The sequence below is a fragment of the Emydura macquarii genome, unplaced genomic scaffold (genome assembly GCF_026122565.2).
Source record: "Emydura macquarii macquarii isolate MOO-44397 ecotype Brisbane River unplaced genomic scaffold, CSIRO-AGI_Emac_v2 contig_2422, whole genome shotgun sequence".
NCBI classification, from domain to species: Eukaryota; Metazoa; Chordata; order Testudines; family Chelidae; genus Emydura; species Emydura macquarii.
The window spans coordinates 3,417,442-3,440,712 of NW_027132559.1; the positions used below are offsets into that span (position 1 = coordinate 3,417,442).

The 23,271-nt window shown below is 47.6% G+C and overlaps 1 long non-coding RNA gene across 1 annotated transcript; it reads right to left on the reverse strand.

Moving 5' to 3' along the window:
- Window positions 1-6,366: 6,366 nt before the first annotated feature.
- On the reverse strand, window positions 6,367-16,950 carry LOC137162212 (uncharacterized). The gene is made up of 3 exons (XR_010922323.1): window positions 16,932-16,950; window positions 7,010-7,051; window positions 6,367-6,496 (listed from the first exon to the last, which is right to left on the reverse strand). It is a non-coding gene; the product is annotated as an uncharacterized lncRNA (long non-coding RNA).
- Between the last annotated feature and the right edge of the window lie 6,321 nt (window positions 16,951-23,271).

A 23,271-nucleotide genomic window follows, 5' to 3' on the forward strand; every position in this document is an offset into this window, starting at 1 on the left:
TATCTTCAAGGGATACTCTCAGGTTAAAAAATCATAGGGCAGATCCTTGGCCCAAATAAACTCAACTTGAAGGGGCACGTGAAGATTTCCCTTTTAATGGAGAATCCCCAGGCAGTTGCAGCAACTTCCATATTACCCACCTCCTGCCCAGGAACAGTGGACAAGACCAGGGAAAGAACAAATAGCTGGAATAACCTTCAGGCTACCCTGCATGATCTTCTGGGACCAGCCAGGTGCCCCCAAAATTGTAGGAGAGCAGAAGTGGCTTAAAGCCACCCATCCTAAGCTGCATCAGGTGCACAAAGGCCAGACACAAGGATCTTACCCATGTAATTTTGGTGTATCTACAAAGAGACATGCACATCTATGCCTCTGTATAAATATTAATAATTAAATAATGCATTTTAAAGGTGTCCTTACCATCCTATCATGTTAAAATAAAAGAATTTAAACACCTTATTTACTTTCATCATAGATATGGTTCCTGACTGCTTAAAGCTAAGAGTTCATCTTTTGTTTATGGTTGGGTTTATAGACAATTTCAATTCCTGAGCCTGATTCTATGCACTAATATAATGTTTTGGTGTTTAGGATATAAACACTGCAAAGGAGTGTTTAAATCTTAATTTGAAATATTTTCACTGGAATTAAAAATATGCAAGTGTTTCTTCTGGACTCAGATTTTTTAAACACTTTTTAAAATTTCTAAATGTTGACCCAAATTTGATGTAACAGTATGCTTGCAAACTCTTCTGGGAATACTAATTCAGCTTTGTTTTGAACTATGAGTTCATCGTTGAAGAGGCCCGGATCACACCATAGGGCTCAACATCAAAATGATGCTCAACTCCACAAGACTCAAATCAGCATCTTATTGTCAGAAACAACATATTCACAGTGTATCTAATGATTATGTTAGGGGATTGGTAATACAAGGTCTATTTTCAACTCTACCACCTTGCACAAAATGTGCTGCAAAAGTGCAAAACATTGGCATTATTCTGATCTGCAAAGAAAGCAAAATGATTTTAACTGTTCTAGAGTAAAGCCATATAGAAAGATGACATCAGAGAGTTAATAATTTCCAGAGTATTAACTAGAGATCCCAATTCTACAACACTTTTGTGAACAGTTCTATGGAATTATGATCAGAGTTCCCACTGCTCTCTGTAGCTTACTGATCGCAGCTGTTTTATCCTCTTTAAGAGTTCTGAAGTACCATAGAAGCTGCATTCCAAAGGCTTAATAAAATGTACATAAAGCTTGCTAAAATCTGTGCACATAAATCCTACTAAATTTAAGGGCTTAATCCTGCAGCCATTCTTGTGACATTTGCCTGAGAAAAGACTAAGAATTTCTAGTGCTCCTCACAGAGGGGATCCTAGCAATTAGAAGGGTGGTAAACCTAACTTCAGTACCAGGAAAATTGGTTGAAACTATAGTCATTCTCTTTTTTAAATCAGACACACAGATTAACATGATTTGTTGGGGGAAGAGTCAACATGGCTTTTGTAAAGGGAAATCATGCTTCACAAATCTATTAGAATTTTTCGAGGGGTCAAACAAACATGTGGACAAGGTTGATCTAGTGAATATAGTGTACTTAGATTTTCAGAAAGCCTTAAAAGCGTCCCTTACCAAAGGCTCTTAAGCAACTTAAGCAGTCACGGGGTAAGAGGAAAGGTTCTCTCATGGATCAGCAACTGGTTAAAAGATAGGAAACAAAGGGTAGGAATAAATTATCAGGTTTCAGAATGGAGAGAGGTAAATAGTGGTGTCCCCCAGGGATCTCAACTGGGGCCAGCACTATTCAACATATTCATAAATGACCTAGAAAAAGGGGTAAACAGTGAGGTGGCAAAATTTGTAGACAATTCAAAAGTACTCAACATAATTAAGTCCAAAGCAGACTGTGAAGAGTTACAAAGGGTTCTCACAAAACTGGGTGACTGGGCAACAAAATGGCAGATGAAATTCAATGTTGATAAATGCAAAATAATGCATAGTGGAAAACATAATCCTAAATATACATACAAACTAATGGGGTCTAAATTAGCTGTTACCACTCAAGAAAGAGATCTTGGCGTCATTGTGGATAGTTTTCTGAAAACATCCACTTAATGTGCATTGGCAGTCAAAAAAGCTAACAGAATGTTAGGAACGAGTTAGAAAATAAGACAGTAAATATCATAAAGCCTCTATAAAAAGCCATGACATGCCCACACCCTGAATGCTGCGTGCAGATCTGGTTGCCCCATCTCAAAAAAAGATACACTGGAATTAGAAAAAGTACAGAAAAGTGCAACAAAAATGAGTAGGGGTATGGAATGGCTTCCGTATGAGAAGAGTTTAAAAAAACTGGGACTTTTCAGCTTGGAGAAGAGATGACTAAGGGAGGATATGACAGAGGTACATAAAATAAGGACTGGTGTGGAGAAAGTGAATAAGAAAGTATTATTTATTCCTTCACGTAACACCAGAACTAGGGATCACCCAATGAAATTAATAGGCAGCAGGTTTAACAAAAACAAAAGGAAGTACTTCTTCATATAATGCACAATCAACCATGGGATGTTGTGAAGGCCAAAATTATAACAGGTTTCTAAAAAGAACTAGATAAGTTCCTGGAGGATTGATCCATCAATGGCTATTAACCAGGATGGGCAGGGATGCAACCCCATGCCCTCTGTGTCCCTAGCCTCTGTTTGCCAGAAGCTGGGAGTGGATGACAAGGGATGGATCTTTTTGGTATCTTCTTTTCATTATGTGACATAGTATTTTCAGTAGAAATCTGATTTGAAGAGTTATACTCATACAATCAGAGAAAAAGACAAATCATATGACCTATTTATCCAAACAGCCTGAATTTCAAACTTGGAACACTGAATACTCAGAATGAACTGTTAGTGGTCAACAGAACTAAAATTAGCAAAATAAATTGTTCTTCAAACCACATCAAACAACAAAAGCACTTGAGAAAAATCTTTAAACGTTTATGAACAATTCGCAGAAAGGCAAAATTTATTTAATAACTGCGATGGGTCACACTGGCACTGAAGGGGTTAAAAGCAGCCTAGGAAGGCTGCGTGAGAAGCGGCCAGTAGGAAAGGGGCGGAGAGGAACAGCCAATCAGAGCTCAGTGGGGAGGGACCTAGGGAGACAGCAGAAGGGAGAGGAATTTGAAGCCCAGCAGGAGACTGATCCACAAGTCCCCTGGGCTGGGACCTGGAGTAGTGGGTGTGCCTGGGTTCCTCCCCTCCCCCACTTGCCTTTGGGGATGTGGCAAGACAAGATATTGCAGATGCTACTGGGTAAGTGGCTGGACTATTGAGGAGCCAAGCCTCCCCTGGAAGGGGGGAACATATGGACAGTGACACAGCTGGAGGGCTGAGACACGAAGAAGATGCTGTGGTTCTTGGCAGCTATGAGAAAGACTACAGGCAAACTGTGGGGAGGGAGTGACCATGTGCAGACTGCCGACGTGGGCGTCAGCCTGCAGCTATCCCCAGATGACCACCAAGAGGTGTCAGTCTAGCAGTGACTGGTGCGCCCCATCACAAACTTACTCATTAGAAACTACCAGCTCTAAAAGCAGTACCTTCAAAAAGGGCCTGTGTACCTGAATTTTACATGTGCCCGTACTTGCCCACATGCTATAAACAGTCCAACACTTTTGCCTGTGCAAGTGTTGGAATTTACTCCTGTAGGTGTTACACTAGGACAGTATAAGAACACACTCAGACGTTTTGCTGCAAGCTGCACATCTGCAATTTTGTGTTCAAGCATATGTGGCAACCATCTAAATCAGTGGTTCCCAACCTGTGGCCTGGGGGCCAAATGTGGCCCACAGGGTCTTTCAAAGTGGCCCGCGGCTCCCCTCCAGCTGGCTACAAAAGGGAGCCGTTGTCTCAGGACCCAGGTGGAGCGTGTTGCAGGCTCCTTGCTACAGCCAAGGGGACAGAAGATCAGCATTCCCCCTCCCCTCCCGGCTGTAGCCTGGGTCCCTACGTACTGGGGTCTCTGCTGGACCCAGAGGAGGGGAGCACTAATCTCCCATCTCCCTGGCTGCAGAAGGGAGGCGCTGCCCAGTGACCCAGGTGGAGCACATGGGCTACAGGATGCGTGAGGTTTCCCTGCTGCAGACAGGGGGACAGGAGAGCCTCCTCACTGAACTCCTTCCATCTGGCTGCAAGGGGGGTGAGCCTGCTGGCAGAGACTGGTGGCCATTCAGGGTACTTGTGGCCCTTGAGCCAAAATAGTTGGGAACCTCTGGTCTAAACTGACATTGTTTTGGGACCAAGTTTGAACTGGCATTGTCACAGTAAACATTTTGAAACAAATATTTCTTCACTTATATAATTTACCACCATCTGAGGTTACTATAATGAAAGAATTTTAAAATCCCATTTACTTACCACTCTTCATGCTGTTTGTTTCCAGGTTAAATATCATTGCCCAAACAGAAAAAACGCAATGTGGTCAATTTTATGTTTAGTCAGTTTCATTTTAAGGGTCTCCATCTATGAAGAAATAATCATGCAAATATTGTTGCTGATTTTAGATTTCTAAAAGCTCTTCAAATTGGCCCAAATCTGATATGACAGTGTCTCTATAAACAAAATTATTTCTTAGCTATAACCTCCCCTTAGCTCCACCTTAGCATATAGTTCAAAGTTTGGATTTCCGTGGTGCTCTTCTTACAGTATTAGGACCAATCCCTCCCAATTTATTCAGTCAAATAGGGCCAGTTAAGTTATGGAGACTAATCACGTCAGAAAGGCACGTAGGATTTGGCTCTCATGCTATGTACTGTAATAATTTTAAAATAAACATATTCCAACTAGATTGGATTTCCTTATCAAAATAATTTAGAATGTAGGGAAGTTTCTACATTAGACCTACTATGGATATGAAAGATAACTGATGGCCCTCTTCAACTATATGCTACCTGAGACAAGACAAGATAAATGCCTGTTAGCAATCTGTTGGACACTAGTTAGTTTTCATGTTTAAATGCCATTAACAGCAGACTACTTCCCTAACGTGTTTTAGAGTGCATATTCACACAGTGCATTATAATGTACTTAGATAACTAAGTTCAACATCTTACAAAAACCCATGTGTATTTATGTTGGTGCCTCTGAGATGCAAAGTAACACACCAAGGACAAAGCTAGGATTTGGCAAAATATCCCTTATTAATTTTGATGGGTATCTTCCAATAATTCATCTCTCATTATTCCAAGAGTGAGATGGGACATTGATTGAACTTGGCTAACTTTTGATTTGAAGGGTATAATCTGTGGTGGGATGGCATCCTTGGTGCCCAATGCCATTCTGAGATGTTACTTTGAAAGTATATTCTTGATTAAAATGCCAGGGTGCTGTTATCAACTACATTGAATGTGAGTAGTGTATGTAGGGTTACCAACCCCTACCAGGAGTTAGAAATTAATCTTTAATTAAAGATGGTCATGTGATGAAAGCTCCAGGAATACATTCAACCAAAACTGACAACCCTAACTGTATATGCAAAGTGGTATTAAGAAAAAATTCTTCCATTAAATCAAGTCCAAGATAAACAAATACTTTTTTGAAAAGTTTACTTAGCTATAACTTTTGTTTACTCTGAACAAATCTCTCTTCTACTATGCCAAGGGAAAGACAAACTTTTGGGCCTGGTTTACAGCAGCACAATAAATATGTTTACAAGAGGTTTTGGCAGTACTGCACCAAGACATTTCCCAGAATGCAGTGGGAAAGGTTCCAGTCCAGTTAGTCTTATGGTCTCTGCCATTAACTTCTGTACCAAAAAAAAGAGCATGTTAATGAGAATTCATGTATCTGCAGAGTCTGTCTCTTTTCTGGCAGATGAGCAGAGTCACCAGAAAGAGTTGGGATGGTAACTGGGGAAGATGGAGAAAGCTTCAGTTGTGAAACCAAAGAAAATGCAAAATATATCCAGTAGAGTACAAATTTGAAGGAAAATGTCAAAAGATAGAAGCTTGTGCATATGCTAGTAACAATATATTTGGTAGACAAGCACTGTGTTTTCTGTTATTTTGTAACTTCAGTGCTCAGGAAACTTTAGAATGGTTCCTGCTTTCTCATGCTTACTATCCACAGGGTGAAATTCAACCTTGTGTCAAGAACCAGCCCAAGGCCTATGTTTTACACCCTGTTTTGAAGACTTAAGTGAGAATCCATTGAGGTTTTGAAAACTAATTACATCAGTAAGGATTATTCATGTGAATGTGAGTTGTGCTATCTGGCTCAAGCACCCTTGGACACACATCTGCAGTTCAGGTTTTCACCCACTGTAGTTCAGGTTTTTCCTTTCATCCTTATTTTCTCCCATTTTTTCTGAATTGTCAGTCACTCATGCTGGCAATTCATATTGAACTTCTGATCAGGTGCAGAGAGTTCTCCTGGAATCAGATGCTATTGGTGGTGGTAACGTCTTTTAGGGCAGTCTACCAGAAATCTATCTCAATTTCCTGCAATGAGTAGAAACAAACTGCTGAAGAGACAGACAAAGTTCAAACTCACAAATCCTGAGACAGCCGTGTCTGTCTTGGACTATTATCAAACCTTTTCTTTGCAAGAGAAGTTAGATTCATACTTAGTGACCCTGTCTATATGGGTTCTTACTGTGGTTCCCAGAAAGCCTGTTGATCCCATCAGTCCTCTTTCACGCTCTATTATGAAATGAAATTTCCCATTTTATCTCAAGTGTCACTGATATTTCATAAACTTTTCTATTTTCCCAAACTCTCAGGCCATGAGACCATAATATGTTTGCATACAACATCTGTTAACCTATCGTCTATTTATCGGAATAAAGAACAGAAACATAACGCTAATTGCATGATTTAATTTATACAACCTTTTTTATGTTAAAACATTTGTAATGCAGTCTGTTTCGCAAACAGTAACGTCAAACTAATCAATTATTAAAAAGCAACACAATTATTATTATCTTTTGCTTTTAGACTAGGGGTTACACATACCATGCAGGTCATCCAAATCCTGTTCTCCTTGGTAGAAACAACCTAAGAACAGACAGAATGTAATTAGATTAACTAAGACACATGGTGCTAGATTGTCCCTAGCATGTGCATGGGAGGGGGTTGGAGCCTCTGCATGCGATTGTGATTTTTAGGCAATCTGATTTATGGCATCTAATTCAAGGAAATAAGATGAAAGCGCAGTCTAGTTTCCCATTATGCACAAGTGTAGCTGCTAAGAATGCCAATGATAGTGAGGTTGGAGCATTGAAGAAATATACCACTTTATCAGACAGTACTATGCAGAGTAATTAGGAAGACAAGGTAGATAGCAAGATATGGTTATTAACTTTCTATATATAATTCTTGGTGGTATGCAGTGGGCCCAGTTGTCCTCTCATTTACACTAGTTTTATACTTATGATTTCATTAATGTCAGTGAAGTTACTTACCATGGTGTATGTCACGGCAGAATTAGGCATAAAAAGTAAAAGGAAGTAATATTTATCAGAAGCTATGTTTATGATTTTATTTTTGATACTAGTTATGTAAATATCAGAAATGTAAGCACAGATGTCACTTCTAATTCTCTTGAAAACCCTCGGTGTAATTGTATATTAGTATCTTTTTCTTCTCCTTGTGTCCTTGTCACAAACTAGATATTTTTCCAGAACTTGCACAAGCAATGGCTCTCACTGTGGCAAGATCCTCCTTCATACAAGTCTCCTCCAAAGTGTCAGCAAATGAGCAAGTGCTCCATGATCTGCGCCACACCACACACACACACATACATGTCATTAGAATAGCCCTGTAAACGTGTCCTTTTGGGGTAGCGTCGGGGTTTCCCCTCTGAGCCCTTTCTGGGGGGGGGGGGGCGGACCACTCCCCCGGCGCCGGCCCTCAGCAGGGCCGGCGAGCCAACAGTCTTTCGCCCCGGCCCTAGGCAGGGCGGGCGAGCCAACAGTCTTTCGCCCCGGCCCTAGGCAGGGCGGGCGAGCCAACAAACAAGCAGTCTAGCGCCCAGCTCAGAAGCAGGGCTGGTGAGGCCACAAACAAGCAGTCTAGCGCCCGGCTCAGAAGCAGGGCTGGTGAGGCCACAAACAAGCAGTCTAGCGCCCAGCTCAGAAGCAGGGCTGGTGAGGCCACAAACAAGCAGTCTAGCGCCCGGCTCAGAAGCAGGGCTGGTGAGGCCACAAACAAGCAGTCTAGCGCCCGGCTCAGAAGCAGGGCTGGTGAGGAGGGTAAGGCTCTCTCGGGGCTTGGGAATGGGGGAGAGGGACGCAGGCCCACCCTTCTCCACTGCGTCCCAGCCCAGGGCCCTGGCAGTGGCAACAACGTTTGCCACGGGGTCGGCGGGGCTCCAGCCGCAACACGCCGCCCGGGGTTGCCTCTGACTCAGCCCCCATTTAGGGCTGTCCCTGGGCTCCTTCCTCCCCGTAACCCCAAATACCTGTTTCCTCCGGGCCGCCGGCAAGTGGTAGTCCCACCAGGCCCTCCTCGTCCACGGGGGGCAGTTCCGGCAACTCCATGGGCTCCTCCTCGGAGGGGAGCTCCTCTAGGTCCTCCGGCCCCCAGGCTGCTGGCAGGGCCGGTAGGTTCTCTGGGTCCCAGGCTGCCGGCAGGGCCGGTAGGTTCTCCGTGTCCCTGGCAGCGGGTAGTCTAGTTGGCTCCTCCTCTGACTCCCAGGCAGCAGGTGACTCAGGGGGGCTCCTGTCCGACTCCCAGGTAATGGGGAATTCCGGTGGGTTCTCTGTCAGTCCCCAGTCTGGGGTCAAGACGGGCCTCTCCCCTTCAGCCTGAGCTTCAGGCCCAGTCTGAGCGTGGACCCTCCAGTGAGGCGCGTCCTTCTCCCTCGGCCGTCGCCCTCCGACTGAGTTTGCAGGCCGAGGTTTTAAGGGCCTGGCCCCGCCTCCCTGCTTCCGGTCAGGTGGTGTCCGTCCGGCGTCTGAAGGCCTGGCCCCGCCTCCCTGCCTCCGGTCAGGTGAACTTCTGGGCTCTAGCAGCCAGGGGGGGGTTTGATTCTCCCTCTGGGCCTCTTTCAGAGGGGAACCAGCCCTCCTGGCTACACTCCCCCGCCCTCAAGTTCAGCTCCTGACCCCCGGGGCTAGTCCCCTCGCCCATCCCTAAGCGGGACAGCGCGTCCGCGTTCGCATGGTGCCGGCCCGCCCGATGCCGCACTGTAAAGGCAAAGGGTTGGAGGGCCAGGTACCATCGCATAAGGCGGGCATTGGTTTCCCTCATTTGGTGTAGCCATTTCAGGGCGGCATGGTCTGTTACGACTATAAAGGTACTGCCGAGTAGGTAGTACTGTAGGACTTCTATGGCCCATTTTACGGCCAGGGCCTCCCTTTCCACCACCGAATACCTTTGCTCCCGGGGGAAGAGTTTTCGGCTCAAGTATAGTACGGGGTGTTCCTCCCCATCAATCTCCTGGGACAGGACAGCACCCAGTCCCTCCGTGGAAGCGTCCGTTTGGACAATAAAGCCTTTTCCGAAATCCGGGCTATACAGCACTGGCTCCCGGCAGAGCGCGCCCTTGAGGGCCTGGAATGCCTCCTCGCATTCTGGGGTCCAGCGGACACGTACCGGCTCGGTCTTTCTCAAGAGATTAGTCAGGGGGGCTGCCCTGGTGGCGAAGTCAGGAATAAATCGTCGGTAGTAGCCCACAAGCCCCAGAAATTGCCGGACCTGTCTCTTGGTGGTCGGGGCCGGCTGCTCCCTTATCGCCTGGACTTTCCCAATCAAGGGTCGGACCACTCCTCGCCCCAGGGTGTATCCGAGGTAGGTGGCTTCTTGCCACCCGATGCGACACTTTTTTGGATTTGCGGTCAGGCCCGCACGCTGTAGGGCCCCAAGAATAGCCGCGATGTGCTCGAGGTGGTCTTCCCACCGGCGGCTATACACTACCACGTCATCTAGGTAGGCAGCCGCATATTCGATGTGGGGCTGCAGGAGCCGGTCCATTAACCTCTGAAAGGTTGCGGGGGCCCCGTGTAACCCGAAGGGCATCCTTGTGAACTGGTAGAGCCCCTTGGGCGTGGCGAAGGCGGTCTTCTCCTTGGACCCCGCCTCCATGGGGATTTGCCAATAGCCCTTCATCAAGTCAAGGGTCGAGATGTATTGGGCCTCCCCAAGCCGCTCGAGGAGCTCGTCCACCCGGGGCATGGGGTAGGCGTCGAATTTCGAAATTAGGTTGACCCTCCTGAAGTCAATACAGAATCGGCGAGACCCGTCTGGCTTGGGGACTAGAACGACGGGGCTCCGCCACTCACTCTCCGAGGGCTCAATCACCCCAAGTTCCAGCATGGTCTCTACCTCTTCGTCTATGGCCTTCCGTAAGTGTCGTGGGAGGGGTCTGGAGGGGACCCGGACCACCTCTCCCGGATGGGTCTGTATGCAATGGGACACTAGGGTGGTCTGACCAGGCCTTGCTGTGAAGGTTCTGGAAAAGGTCCTCAGGAGGTGTTGGACTTGCCTCCGCTGTCCTTCAGTGAGAGTTTCACCGAGTGTAGGTTCCTGTTGATCATCGGGGTCCGGGGTTCGTGGCCCCAGCTCCGGTTCCGGGGGATAGGGCGCCACCATAAGGGCTGCTCGTTCGCGCCAGGGCTTCAAGAGGTTCACATGGTAAACTTGTCGGGGCTTTCGGCGGTGGGGCTGATGGATCTCATAGTTGACGGGACCGACCTGGCGGGTGACTTCGTATGGGCCTTGCCACTGGGCCAGCAACTTGGACTCCTCGGTGGGGAGGAGGACCAGGACCCGATCCCCGGGTTGGAAGGTCCTGGCGCTGGCGCCCCGGTTGTAGGTGTGCGCCTGAGACCTCTGGGCATCCCTGAGATTTTCTTGGGCTAACTCCCCTGCCTGGGTTAATCGGTCCCGTAATGTCAGGACGTATTGCAGGAGTCCGTGATCCTGGGGCGGTGTCTGCTCCCAAGTCTCTCTCACGAGGTCAAGTAGGCCCCGGGGCTGCCGCCCATAAAGCAATTCAAAGGGGGAGAAGTTCGTTGAGGCTTGCGGTACCTCCCGGATTGCTAGGAGGAGCGGGGGAAGCAACTGGTCCCATCAGCGGAGCTCGTCAGGGGCGAACTTGCAGAGCATTCCCTTCAGTGTTCGATTAAATCGTTCCACCAGACCGTCCGTCTGGGGGTGGTAGACGGAGGTCTGCAGTTTTTTTATCCCCAAAATGCCACACACCTCCCGGAGCAGTCGGGAGGGGAAATTGGTCCCTTGGTCGGACAAGATCTCACGAGGTAATCCCACTCGTGCGAAGATCTTTAATAGCTCCGCAGCTACCGTCCGTGCAGTGGCATTTCGAAGGGGGATTGCTTCTGGGAAGCGGGTTGTGTAGTCCATGACGACCAAGATGTATCGAAACCCGGCGGTACTCTTGGGGAGAGGTCCCACCAGGTCCATCGCAACCCTCTCAAAGGGTGTCCCGACGATGGGAAGAGGTACGAGGGGGGCTCGAGGTACGCCTGGGGGAGCCGCCAGTTGGCATTCAGGGCAGGAGGCACAATAGTCTTTTACCTCCTGCCTGATTCCCGGCCAATAGAAGCGGGTCAGAATCCGGGCGAGGGTCTTGTCCAACCCCAGGTGGCCGGCCGCGGGGACGTCATGGGCCAATTGGAGCACGGCCCGCCGGTGCAGTCGGGGTATCACCAGTTGCACTCGGGGCTCCCGGGTCCTGGGGTCTCTCTCCACACGGTATAGCCGGTTCGCCCGCAGCTCAAAGCGGGGCCACTGGTCAGCTTGGTTGGGATTAGTCGCTTCGCCGTCCACGAAGGCAAGTTGATCATAGGCATGGCGCAGCGTGGGATCGCTGCGTTGGTCTTGGCTGAAGTCCCCCAGGGAATTCGCAGGCGGGTCCTCCCCAACTTGCGGATTTGGGTTCTCTTGCCTCGTCCCGCTTGGGCTGCGGGACGGACGTGGGATCGCTGGGGGCCTTGGGTCCTCGGCTTCTGGGTGACCCCTTTGTGGGGTGTCTCCCACGAGGGCCGCTCGCACCATACCGTCGAGGTGAGCAACGGTCTGTAGGACTTGCGTGAATCCGGGCCAGTCCCGACCGAGGATGACGGGATAGGGTAGCCCCGCGGCTACTCCTACTTGCACCACCTGGGTCATGCTGGCTATGGTGAGGGTCAACAGACAGGTGGGGTACTCTCTCAGGTCCCCATGGATGCACCGCAGGTGGACCCGCCCTGGGGTTCTCTGGCTTCGGAGGACCAGCTCCGGGCGGACCAATGTCTGTCCGCACCCCGAATCGACCAGGGCCTGCACAACCCGGTCTGGGAGCTGCACGGGGATCGTTACGGCGGGCCGCAGTTGCCTTCGGGCTCGTCCCTCCCCAGTGCAGACAAGGCCAAAAGAGCAGTCCATCCGAGGACAATCCTGCTGCAGGTGGCCTGCCTGCCCACAGGTAAAACAGGGGCCGACCTCTCGTCTCCCTGGTGTGATCCTCCCATCGCGGACCGGGTTGGGCCCGCCCCAGGGCCCCGATTCCCGCTCTGGCCTATGTCGGGGCATCTCTCGCTGAGTCACTGGGACAGCGGCGGCTGACGACTGGGCCGGTCTGCCCCTCACGGCGGCGGCCGACGACTGATGCTGCCTGTCCCTTACAGCAGGCCCCGGCTGTGCTGGGCGCCGCGACCCGGGTTCGTGTGGCGGAGAATTCCGGACGACCGTCGGAGGCCCTTGCATCGGAGGGGTCTCAGCCGCCAGGAAGTCCTCCATGAGGCGGATGGCGTCATTTAATGTGGCGGGGTGGTGACGCATCACCCAAGTCCTTCCGCGCGGCGGTAGGATTTTCAGGAATTGCTCTGTCACTATTATATCGGTGACTTCTGCCGCCTATCGGCGGTCGGGCAGCAACCATCGCGTGCAGGCGTCCTTCAGCTCCTGGGCCACTGCTCGGGGCCGCGCCCCTGGGGGGTACGTCTTCCCCCTAAACCGTCGCCTGAAAGTGTCCGGGCTGATGTCCAATGCATCTAAGATCGCTGCCTTTACTGTCTTATAGTCTCGGGCCTCTTCTTCGGAAAGCGCCCGGTACGCGGCCTGGGGGGTCCCAGTCAGCTAGGGGCCCAGCAGGGTGGCCCACTGCGCGGGGGCCCACCCGGCGGCCGATGCCACCTGCTCGAAGGTGATAAGGAAGGCCTCTGGGTCATCCTCTGCGCCCAGCTTGGTTAGGCGGAGCGGCATCGGGGCAACCCCTGGGCCTGCCATTCCTCCTATTGCTGCGCCGCTCGGGGTGGGGAGCAGGGCGGCCAACTGCTGCAGGCATTGGCGTTGTTGCTCCTGGTGTTGCGACCCCAGGTCACGAACAAGCTGCTGCTGCTGGGCCCCTAAGGACTGGAGCAGCTGTTGCTGCTGCTGTTGGTGGGCTGCTTGCTGCTGCTGCTGCGTCTCGGCCCACCATTGGCGGAGTTGATCAGGTCCATCCTGGCCTGCGAATTGGGGAATTAGCGTTGCGGGTTGCCCCTTATCAACACGGGGCAAAAGCTGCCCGCATTCTCCACCAGTGTAAACGTGTCCTTTTGGGGTAGCGTCGGGGTTTCCCCTCTGAGCCCTTTCTGGAGGGGGGGGGCGGACCACTCCCCCGGCGCCGGCCCTCGGCAGGGCCGGCGAGCCAACAGTCTTTCGCCCCGGCCCTAGGCAGGGCAGGCGAGCCAACAGTCTTTCACCCCGGCCCTAGGCAGGGCGGGCGAGCCAACAAACAAGCAGTCTAGCGCCCGGCTCAGAAGCAGGGCTGGTGAGGCCACAAACAAGCAGTCTAGCGCCCAGCTCAGAAGCAGGGCTGGTGAGGCCACAAACAAGCAGTCTAGCGCCCGGCTCAGAAGCAGGGCTGGTGAGGCCACAAACAAGCAGTCTAGCGCCCGGCTCAGAAGCAGGGCTGGTGAGGCCACAAACAAGCAGTCTAGCGCCCGGCTCAGAAGCAGGGCTGGTGAGGAGGGTAAGGCTCTCTCGGGGCTTGGGAATGGGGGAGGGGGACGCAGGCCCACCCTTCTCCACTGCGTCCCAGCCCAGGGCCCTGGCAGTGGCAACAACGTTTGCCACGGGGTCGGCGGGGCTCCAGCCGCAACACGCCGCCCGGGGTTGCCTCTGACTCAGCCCCCATTTAGGGCTGTCCCTGGGCTCCTTCCTCCCCGTAACCCCAGGTACCTGTTTCCTCCAGGCCGCCGGCAAGTGGTAGTCCCACCAGGCCCTCCTCGTCCACGGGGGGCAGTTCCGGCAACTCCATGGGCTCCTCCTCGTTGGGGAGCTCCTCTAGGTCCTCCGGCCCCCAGGCTGCTGGCAGGGCCGGTAGGTTCTCTGGGTCCCAGGCTGCCGGCAGGGCCGGTAGGTTCTCCGTGTCCCTGGCAGTGGGTAGTCTAGCTGGCTCCTCCTCTGACTCCCGGGCAGCAGGTGACTCAGGGGGGCTCCTGTCCGACTCCCAGGTAATGGGGAATTCCGGTGGGTTCTCTGTCAGTCCCCAGTCTGGGGTCAAGACGGGCCTCTCCCCTTCAGCCTGAGCTTCAGGCCCAGTCTGAGCGTGGACCCTCCAGTGAGGCGCGTCCTTCTCCCTCGGCCGTCGCCCTCCGACTGAGTTTGCAGGCCGAGGTTTTAAGGGCCTGGCCCCGCCTCCCTGCTTCCGGTCAGGTGGTGTCCGTCCAGCGTCTGAAGGCCTGGCCCCACCTCCCTGCCTCCGGTCAGGTGATCTTCTGGGCTCTAGCAGCCAGGGGGGGTTTGATTCTCCCTCTGGGCCTCTTTCAGAGGGGAACCAGCCCTCCTGGCTACAAGCCCCATTTGACCATATTAGTCTATTATCTACCAGTTTGCGTGTGCAGGCAATTCAGACATTGCCACATTGACCAATCTGTATCAGATCCTCCAGGAAGGTCCTCCTGAGGTTCCATATCTATTTCAGTGCTTCCAACTGCATTTAGTCTTTCATTCCATAACCTCAGTCATCCATTGCCAGCTGTTGTAACCAGAAGCACCACACTGGTTTTGCGATTTAAGGCGTTTGATTACTCCTGTGGGATCATATAATGGATGCCTTGGATCTTCCATCTGCCGTGATCTTTCCCTTTGGCTTGCTACTTTCCTCCTGATGTCAGGTGCTGAATGCCAGCCAGTGAATACACACTATCCTTTGGTGTTGGCTTTAGACATCCTGTTATTTCACGACAGCTGTCATTTAGAACAGGGTCTAATTTCTTAGCATGCCAGATCCTTCCCATAATAGACATGCACATTCTACTATGGAGTAGCACAAGGCAATAGCTGGATTGGCTCCCCACTTTGAGGTGACCAACTTTTGGAGGATGTTGTTATGGGAGCTAACCTTCCCTTTCACCTTCTTCACATTTGTTTTGAAGTGTCTGGTCCAACGTCACTCCCAGGTAGACCCAATTTGGGTGACTAGTCAGTGGGATTCCATGGCTTGGCTTCTTGATAGTATAAGTGAAAGGCAGTCACTTTTGTGTTGCTTGGGTTGGTATGAAGCTGGTTCTTATTGTAAGAGGTTGAGAGGTTGCTCAGTGCACATAAGTCTAGTCTCGACAGTGGCAAAGTCCTTCTCCTATGATGTGATGCATAGCTCATTGGCATATATAAAGCTCCTGTGTTGCTCTGTATGGGCTGGTCACTTCATTGTTGTCTCCAGTGGCTCTGTTTCTTGCACAGTTCTACGTAAAAGCATCTCTGCTCCAGAAGAGATTGGATGAGCTGCACAAGATGGTAGTCAAGTGTCATATTGTAGACTTTGGCAAGCAAGATTTGGTGATTGACTGCATGGTGTGCCACTGATAGGTCTACAAACACATTGCCTGTTATCATCCTTCTCTCCAATCCATCTTCTATATGCTGGGTGATATTTAATATTTGGCTACTGCAGAAATTTCCTGGTATAAATCTGGCTTGTTCCAGTATTGTATGCTGTTCAATATGGGGTGAGAGGTGACTTAGAATGAAGCGTTCATAAAGTCAATAAAGGTGGCATAGAAGTGATATTGGCCTGAAGATCTTTGGGTCAGAGGCAACCTTCCCTGGCATCAGTAGAGCTATTACACGGGCTCATCACCATAATGTATTCTAAGGTTGATGAGCAATTGTTAAAAAGGCGTAATATCCATAATTTGGTTGCAGGACCAATATGATTAATCTGTTCTGTGCATATGTTGTCAAGTCCAGCTGCTTTGCCGTTCTTCAGCTGACTTATTCCAGCATTGAGTTCATCTATTGTGTACGGGGCGCTAAAATGATTTTCTTCCCAATCAGTTTGCCATCTAATTAATATTTTTAACGGCTGTTCAGAGTTTTCCCATGGATCAGAAGCTAGTGTGCCCCCCGACTGGCTGTGATGTTGTGGTATTGCTCTACTTGCATTTTAAGTATGAGTGATTGCTAGAAAGGAGTTGCCACTAAAACTATTCTTGGCTTTTTTAAGCTTTGTGTGGAAGCTTACGCGATTACTGCCCTAGCTGCAGCTTTTCTGTGAAGAGAGAAGGGAACTGAATCTATAAGGCCATCAACATGACACCTTCAGAAATACCAAAGGCCAATTCCTTCAGTTCTTCTTCAAGTAAAACTCCCATTAATTCAGTGAGAATTTTACATGAATAATGGCAGTAGGATTTAGCCTTATAGTCACTTCTAAAATTTAAAAAAGACAACTGATTTATGGATATGGAGTAGTTAAGTAGATTTGTGGTTTACTAGGGGGTTTGGAGCTTTATGCTACAATGCTACTTATAGGGAAATTTCCTGAGGTATGTAATAGAAACTAAAGAACTTCCAGACCATTATTAACATTATAGTTATCATAGGGTTAGCTCTTATTTCCTTAATAGAACTAAACTTAAAAATACTGTAGGTTAGTATTTGAAAAACTTATCATTGCTAAACAGACATTCTATAGAAACAATATCACAAATGTCTAAATAGTTACCTTGCTCCCTTGTTCTCCTCTTAGTTGGATTTAAAGGTTTATCACATTGTTCAATCCAGGATTACCCTAAAGAAGAAAAAATACTTTGTGGTAAAATGTTAGTAGTTTTTGTTCCTCTAAAATTACAGCTTTGTATGACATTCTGCAAATGATTTCATATGGTGGGTGAACAAATGTTACAACAAGGTCCATATTCTGCACTTAGTCAATGCAAAGAATCTCCATTCGCATCAGTGGAAGTCCTGCATGAGAAGCACAGATTGAAAGTAGTATGTGGCACTAAGTATAAATTTGTGGACTGTATTTTTAGAGAGAGAGACCTAAAAATATATGGAAAGTTCATATATAAAAAGTTGAAGTATTAGAAATCCCACACATGGTTCTGCACATTTTTAACACACTAGAAGTATATTCTTTTTCAAGCTGGTGCACAGGCAGATGTATTTGATAGTGAGTGCACAAAATGCCATGAACTAACAAAACTAATAGCTTGCATTCCTAATGCACCTGGGAAAACTTACAGGATCTCCTGGAAAACCCTTCCCACCATGTTTCCTGTGGAGCCCTCCTGACTCTAGGCTGCCCAGATACTATAAAACATTTGAGTCAGAATCTGAACTTGTCCTGCTGGTGTTAACAAAATAGATGGGACCAAATCACAATATTTTTATATGAATTTTGAAAACCATCCCCCTGACATCAGGGGATTTGTGAATGCAGGATTTTGTTTCAATCCATTAATACATGAGCCCTTTCCAAAATTTGGATCCAGGTCTGGGACCAGATTCCATAATTTTGAGGATGTTTGCATCTATTTTTGCACTAAACAAAATGGATACTGTTCTACACAACAAGTTCTCATATTTTTTCCTAACATAAAAAGAAAAATCTAGTTATAATATCCTTTACAAAAAATAAAAAAGCTACCACAGTTACAAAATACTCTGAAAAATGTCTGCAAAATCAATGATCTTCAGTTGGCCCGAGAACAGACATTTTGTTCCATGTTTTGGTTTAGTTTTGCTTCTTTAAACTAATGAACAAGTTCAAACTCTTACACAAAAAAAGTGTTACCAAATACTAACGAAGTTTACTCCTGGGGGGATTCTACACCACTGTGCATGTGCAGAATTCATGTCCCTCACAGAAAAATAACTTCTGACAGGGAAGTAAAGGGAAGCTGCGTGAGCAATCAGATGCCCCTCTGCAGCAGCATGGGCACATCCTTTCAGATGTCTGGAGCAGCCAGCGGAGAGATAAATCACCGCGGAGGGGCTGGGGATGTCCTGGCCAGTGGCTTCTACCCTGTGCTGGGCTCAGCTACTAGTCATGCAGGCCTGGGGGAAGAGGAGGACAGGACTTCCTCTTCCCCCGCAAGCAGCAGCTGGGGCCAGAAAGCTCTGCATGCCTCCTTTTGCCCCCATTACGCCTCAGCCCCAGGGGGAGGAGTCACTGTGCGGGAAGCTGCTCCTCTATCCACTCAACCCCATACATCTGAAACCCCCTCCCCCCCCAGTACCCTGCCCCTCCCGCCGAGCCTCAGCCCCCTGCATCTGGATCCCCCTGGCCAAGCCCCACCTTTCACACCCAAATCCCTCCCACTGAGCCCCACTCCCCTGCATCCAGACCCCCATTTAGCCCTTCCCCCTGCACCCAGACCATGCCCCGCTGAAGCCCCCACACTCAAATCTCACCCCTATGAGCCCCTGCACCCAGACCCCCATCCCACAGAGCTCCAACCAACTGCACCCAGACTCAGACTTTAAGGTCAGAAGGGACCATTATGATCTTCTAGTCTGACCTCCTGCACAACGCAGGCCTCAGAACCTCACCTACCCACTCCTGTAATAGACCCCTAACCTATGACTGAGTTACTGAAGTCCTCAAATCACGGTTTAAAGACTGCAAGGTTCAGAGAATCCACCAGCAAGTGACCTGTGCCCCATGCTGTAGAGGAAGGCGTACCCCCCCCACCAAGATCCCCCTTGCTGAGCCCCAATCTCCTTCACCTTCACCCCCCTACAGAGTCCCATTCCCCCTGCACCTGGAGCCCCCAATGAAACCCTGTGCATCCAGATCCCCCACTGAGCCGCCCGCACCCAGATCACCCCACTGAGAACCCCTCTACACCTGAATCCTACTGGGCTGAGCCTGCTTGCCCCATGCCTGGATTAGAGGCCAGAGCTTGGTGTTTGTGCAAGACTGTCCCTCTCACTTGCTAGCTTGGTGCGCCTGGCATGGAAGAACAGGGCCCTGGTATTTTTGTGGGGCAGGCCTGATCTTTGCACTATATCAGGGTCGGGTGCAGCCTTCCCACCGAGTTCATGTCCTGGAGGGAGTGGGGGGGGGGGCTGCAGGGTGATCTCCCACCTCTGTGCTCCCCACTACTATGCTAGAGCCTCCACATTTATTTACTGACAAATAAAATATGCAGCATTTTAAAATGTTGTACGCAAGATTTTTAATTCTTTTGGCACAGAATTGCCTCCGGGTAAGGAGTTCAGTTTTTCGACTATACTTCAGAGTCACCTAATACCATCTAGTGTCTTTCTCAGTTTACATATTAAGGTCCTGCATGGGTGGAGCCTTATGCCTCTACAGATCCAACTGCAAGAATGTGGCCTTTCAGGAACTCTTTTTTTTTTAGCCGCCTGTGTCCTTTTATATTGTTTAAATCATTTTAATTTCAAGCATTCTATATTTTCATGCAAACCACTTATATTTTACATGATTTGAACCTTTTTGCTTTTCAATTAAAATCTTTAGCAGGTTAAATCCACATGGGTAGCTTTTCAGTAACGGTAGGTTTGTCGAGTCTATGTTTAGTACAAACCCATTTACAGTGATGGTGCTCAATAAATAAGTAAAAAGGTAACAAAAAGAACCACAACAAAACTACATTTAGAAAGGCCACAAAAGAGTCAGGACTTTTGTAAAGCAGCTACAGTAAGAAACTTTTACTGTTCATTCACTATATGTGTTGGGCCACATCCGTATCTGGTATGGATTAGTGTAGCTCCACTGAAGTGAATTTACCCTACTGATCGTCTAGCTTGTTATCTGCTTCCCATACCACAACGTCTCTTCCAACAAGTCACAATGAATCAGCCTGTGGTGATACTATATTGAACTATCAGACTAAAATTTGACTTTGATTTCAACAAGCTAACGTGATGTAATGTTAAATAAAAAAGCTAAACCATAGTGCCAAGTAAAGTTAGTTTAAATTCCTCAGATAACCTCTGTAAGGAAAGGTATTTTCATGGAGGGACACAGAATTCATATAGGGCAAGTCCTGGTTTCCCTCCCAAGTCTACCCAAGGGCCAAAATGCAACAGACATGCCACGTAGCTGCTATTCAAGGGAAACAAATTTGCAGAGGGGATTTGTGGGTGAGCGGAGGCCTTGCAGGTGGTTCACAAATTGTGTGGAACCATTAACCTAAAATCCTGCATAGTGGGGAGTGGCAAACTGAATACATTACTCCTCCCATTGCAGCTCACTTGTGTAGGCTGAGGATTCAACTCCATTGTACTACATTTTTTAGTTTTGCTCCATGCAAAAGATCTTGGTATTAAATAGCTTCTATAGATTAATTCTGGCCCTCAAGTGGAATAATTTGATCTCAGGAAATGTTAGAATAAATGTTGACCTTGAAAGCTGTAAAACACAATTTAAATTGTTTTCTTTTAAATAGAAGAGTGCTACGGAATAACTTTAACTTGGATATTTCCTAATTAAGATCCTGCAGATTACTAAAAGATGAATCACCCCAGCTCTGATGCTGCGGGAATTAGAATACACTGTTCTGACCTGAGCTCTAACAAATTTTTTTACTGGGACAATCTTATAAGACACCCATCTGACTGCACTCAGATTCAAACTCTGACCAAATTAGGTAGTACAAAACATTACCAGATACCCTGTTTGCCCTTTTCTCCTTTCTATCCTGGAAACCCAGGAGATCCCTAAAGTGAAAATAAATTAATAAGTCACCTTTTCTCATTTAAGAATATAAATTGATGTCTAAAGGACATAAATAACAATTCATCTGCTCTCCAATAATTCTATCGACTTCCAGATGCCCACTCCCCGAGATAAAAAAAAATAGGAATTACATGAGCCTTGTTACTCAAATAACCAGTTACATGTTCAAAGTCCAGCAGAGTTAGTATCCATGACAACCCCTGTAGCTGATCAGAGGCAAAAGCCAAAATCAAATTTGAAAATACATGAATTAATGCTTAATATCTAATTTTTTTATTTTGCCTGAAATATATCAGAAGAATAGGCACTATAGCTTTCCTTTAAAACAGACTAAAAAGCTATGGCAAGACTCCCAAAAGCTTCAACAGGAACAGGATGGGGTCCTAAAATAGTACATCTGCACATTTATTTTCCTTTGAAGAGGCAGTCTACTGATTGTCTTTTAGGCTCCAGATAGGCTTTCATGGCTGAAGTGATCACTAAAATCAACATAGAGTTCATCACAAACAACATTTGGTAACACAGAGTCTGGTAAGACAAATACAATCTGAAAATCAAAAATGATATCTGAGTTTTAGGTCATTTCAGTGTGTTTTTCTCTTGCTAGTGTATGTTAACCATATGTGATTTTTCAATAAACAAATGCATTAGTACTGTGCCTTTAGTCCACATGTTCCTTGGTGTCCCTAAAAAAGATTAAAATAAATAAAGATTGTTTCATGAACAGAAACAAAGAACAGTACTATAACTCACAGTAAAATGGTATCAATAGATTCTTCCCCTCAGACCTTTTCTGCCTGATTATTCCCTACTCCCTTGTTTTCTCGCTGATTCAAACAGTCCTCTTGGACCCTGAAAGGGAGAGGACAAGAACTTAATTCAATGGAGCTACACCAATTCACAAAATCTGAGAGCTGGTACATCTCCACAGTATCTAAGCACCTTCCATGTAAAATCAATAGCATGAAGTTTTCGTGGTAACTCTGGCACTTCTCCATTTTCTCAGTCAAAACGCTGCTTAGGGTAGAGTTGTGTTTTCTTTCCTTGTTGCTTTAGATTTTACTGATTTTTATTGATCTTGCCCCTAACTGCTAAAAAACAACATAATAGTTGGTGGATTTATTTAAGAAAAGAGCAAATAATGTAAGTAGCAGAAATGAGATTATAATGAGCTGAAAGTTTTCATTGAGTATGTCCAAGCTGCTACACTAGCTCTGCTGGTGCCCATGACCTTCCTCCCTTTTAAGTTTAGGTTTTTTATTTTTAATAAAGTTAGTACTACTTTTTAGCTTGTTCCCTTCCTGGTCTTCATGATGCTCTCCTGAGTCCCACAAGCTCACCACATAACGTGTGGAAAAATTACAGCTACATTCTTTTCTTCTGCTATTTCTATATTAATAACAGTATCCGTGATTCTTAAGTTTATCATTAGTAAATTAAGATGGACTACCATCAACGTAACCTCAGTATCATCAATGATGCCTTAGGGCAGGGACTGTGCCTCACCCATGCAGAAGTGTACAAAAAGAAGCCTCCACATTTGTGCCCCCACATAAATGGTGGGCACGTGAGCACAAGGCCTGTCAGAGGGTAACACCAGTAGCAGCTCATGAAGGAGTGTGAAGGAGGTAGGGACAATGGTACTATCTTCTCCCGCAAAACTAACCAGCAGAGCTGGCTGGCCATGGAAGGAAGCACCCATTATACTTTTTAATGGGTGGTGCAGCGTCTATATGCTCAATGAGCACCAGGAAACTTGTGGAGCCATTATGTAATTGTCCATCCAACACAAGGTCTCACAGAGCTCCCACCTAGACAGTGTTGCTCCTGTGCAGGTCTATGCCTATAAGGGACACTAGTGCTTTCAGCTATCTTTCTTCAATGAGTCCAGTCCAAGGACTAAATTCTGCTCTTAGCTACACCAATCAGGAGTAACTCCATTAAGTTGATAGAGTTACTCTTGTTTACACGGATGTAACTGAAAATGGAATGTGCCCCTCTCAGCATGGTGACCCCAAATTAAACACAAAATACAACTAGCCTCTGAACAAGTGCTAGAATACTTCCTGAGGTGTTTCTCATGGCATTACTTACATATTGCTACTTTTAGTTTCTCTCTTTAGCCATATGAATCATGCCACCTGGGTTACTCCTAGGTCCTGGGGTTTTCAGTTACCATTCTAGCCAAAACACCAACCAGCTCGATTGTGTGCCTAAGCAGCTGTCACTGTGATGTTGAATTTTAACTTTTGAACTGCTCACAAAGTAGAGATGAAAACAACTGTATTAAAAAGAAATCCCAAAGTACAGAATTGAGAAGTCAGCGTTCATAGGCTGACTGCTAGGATTCTCA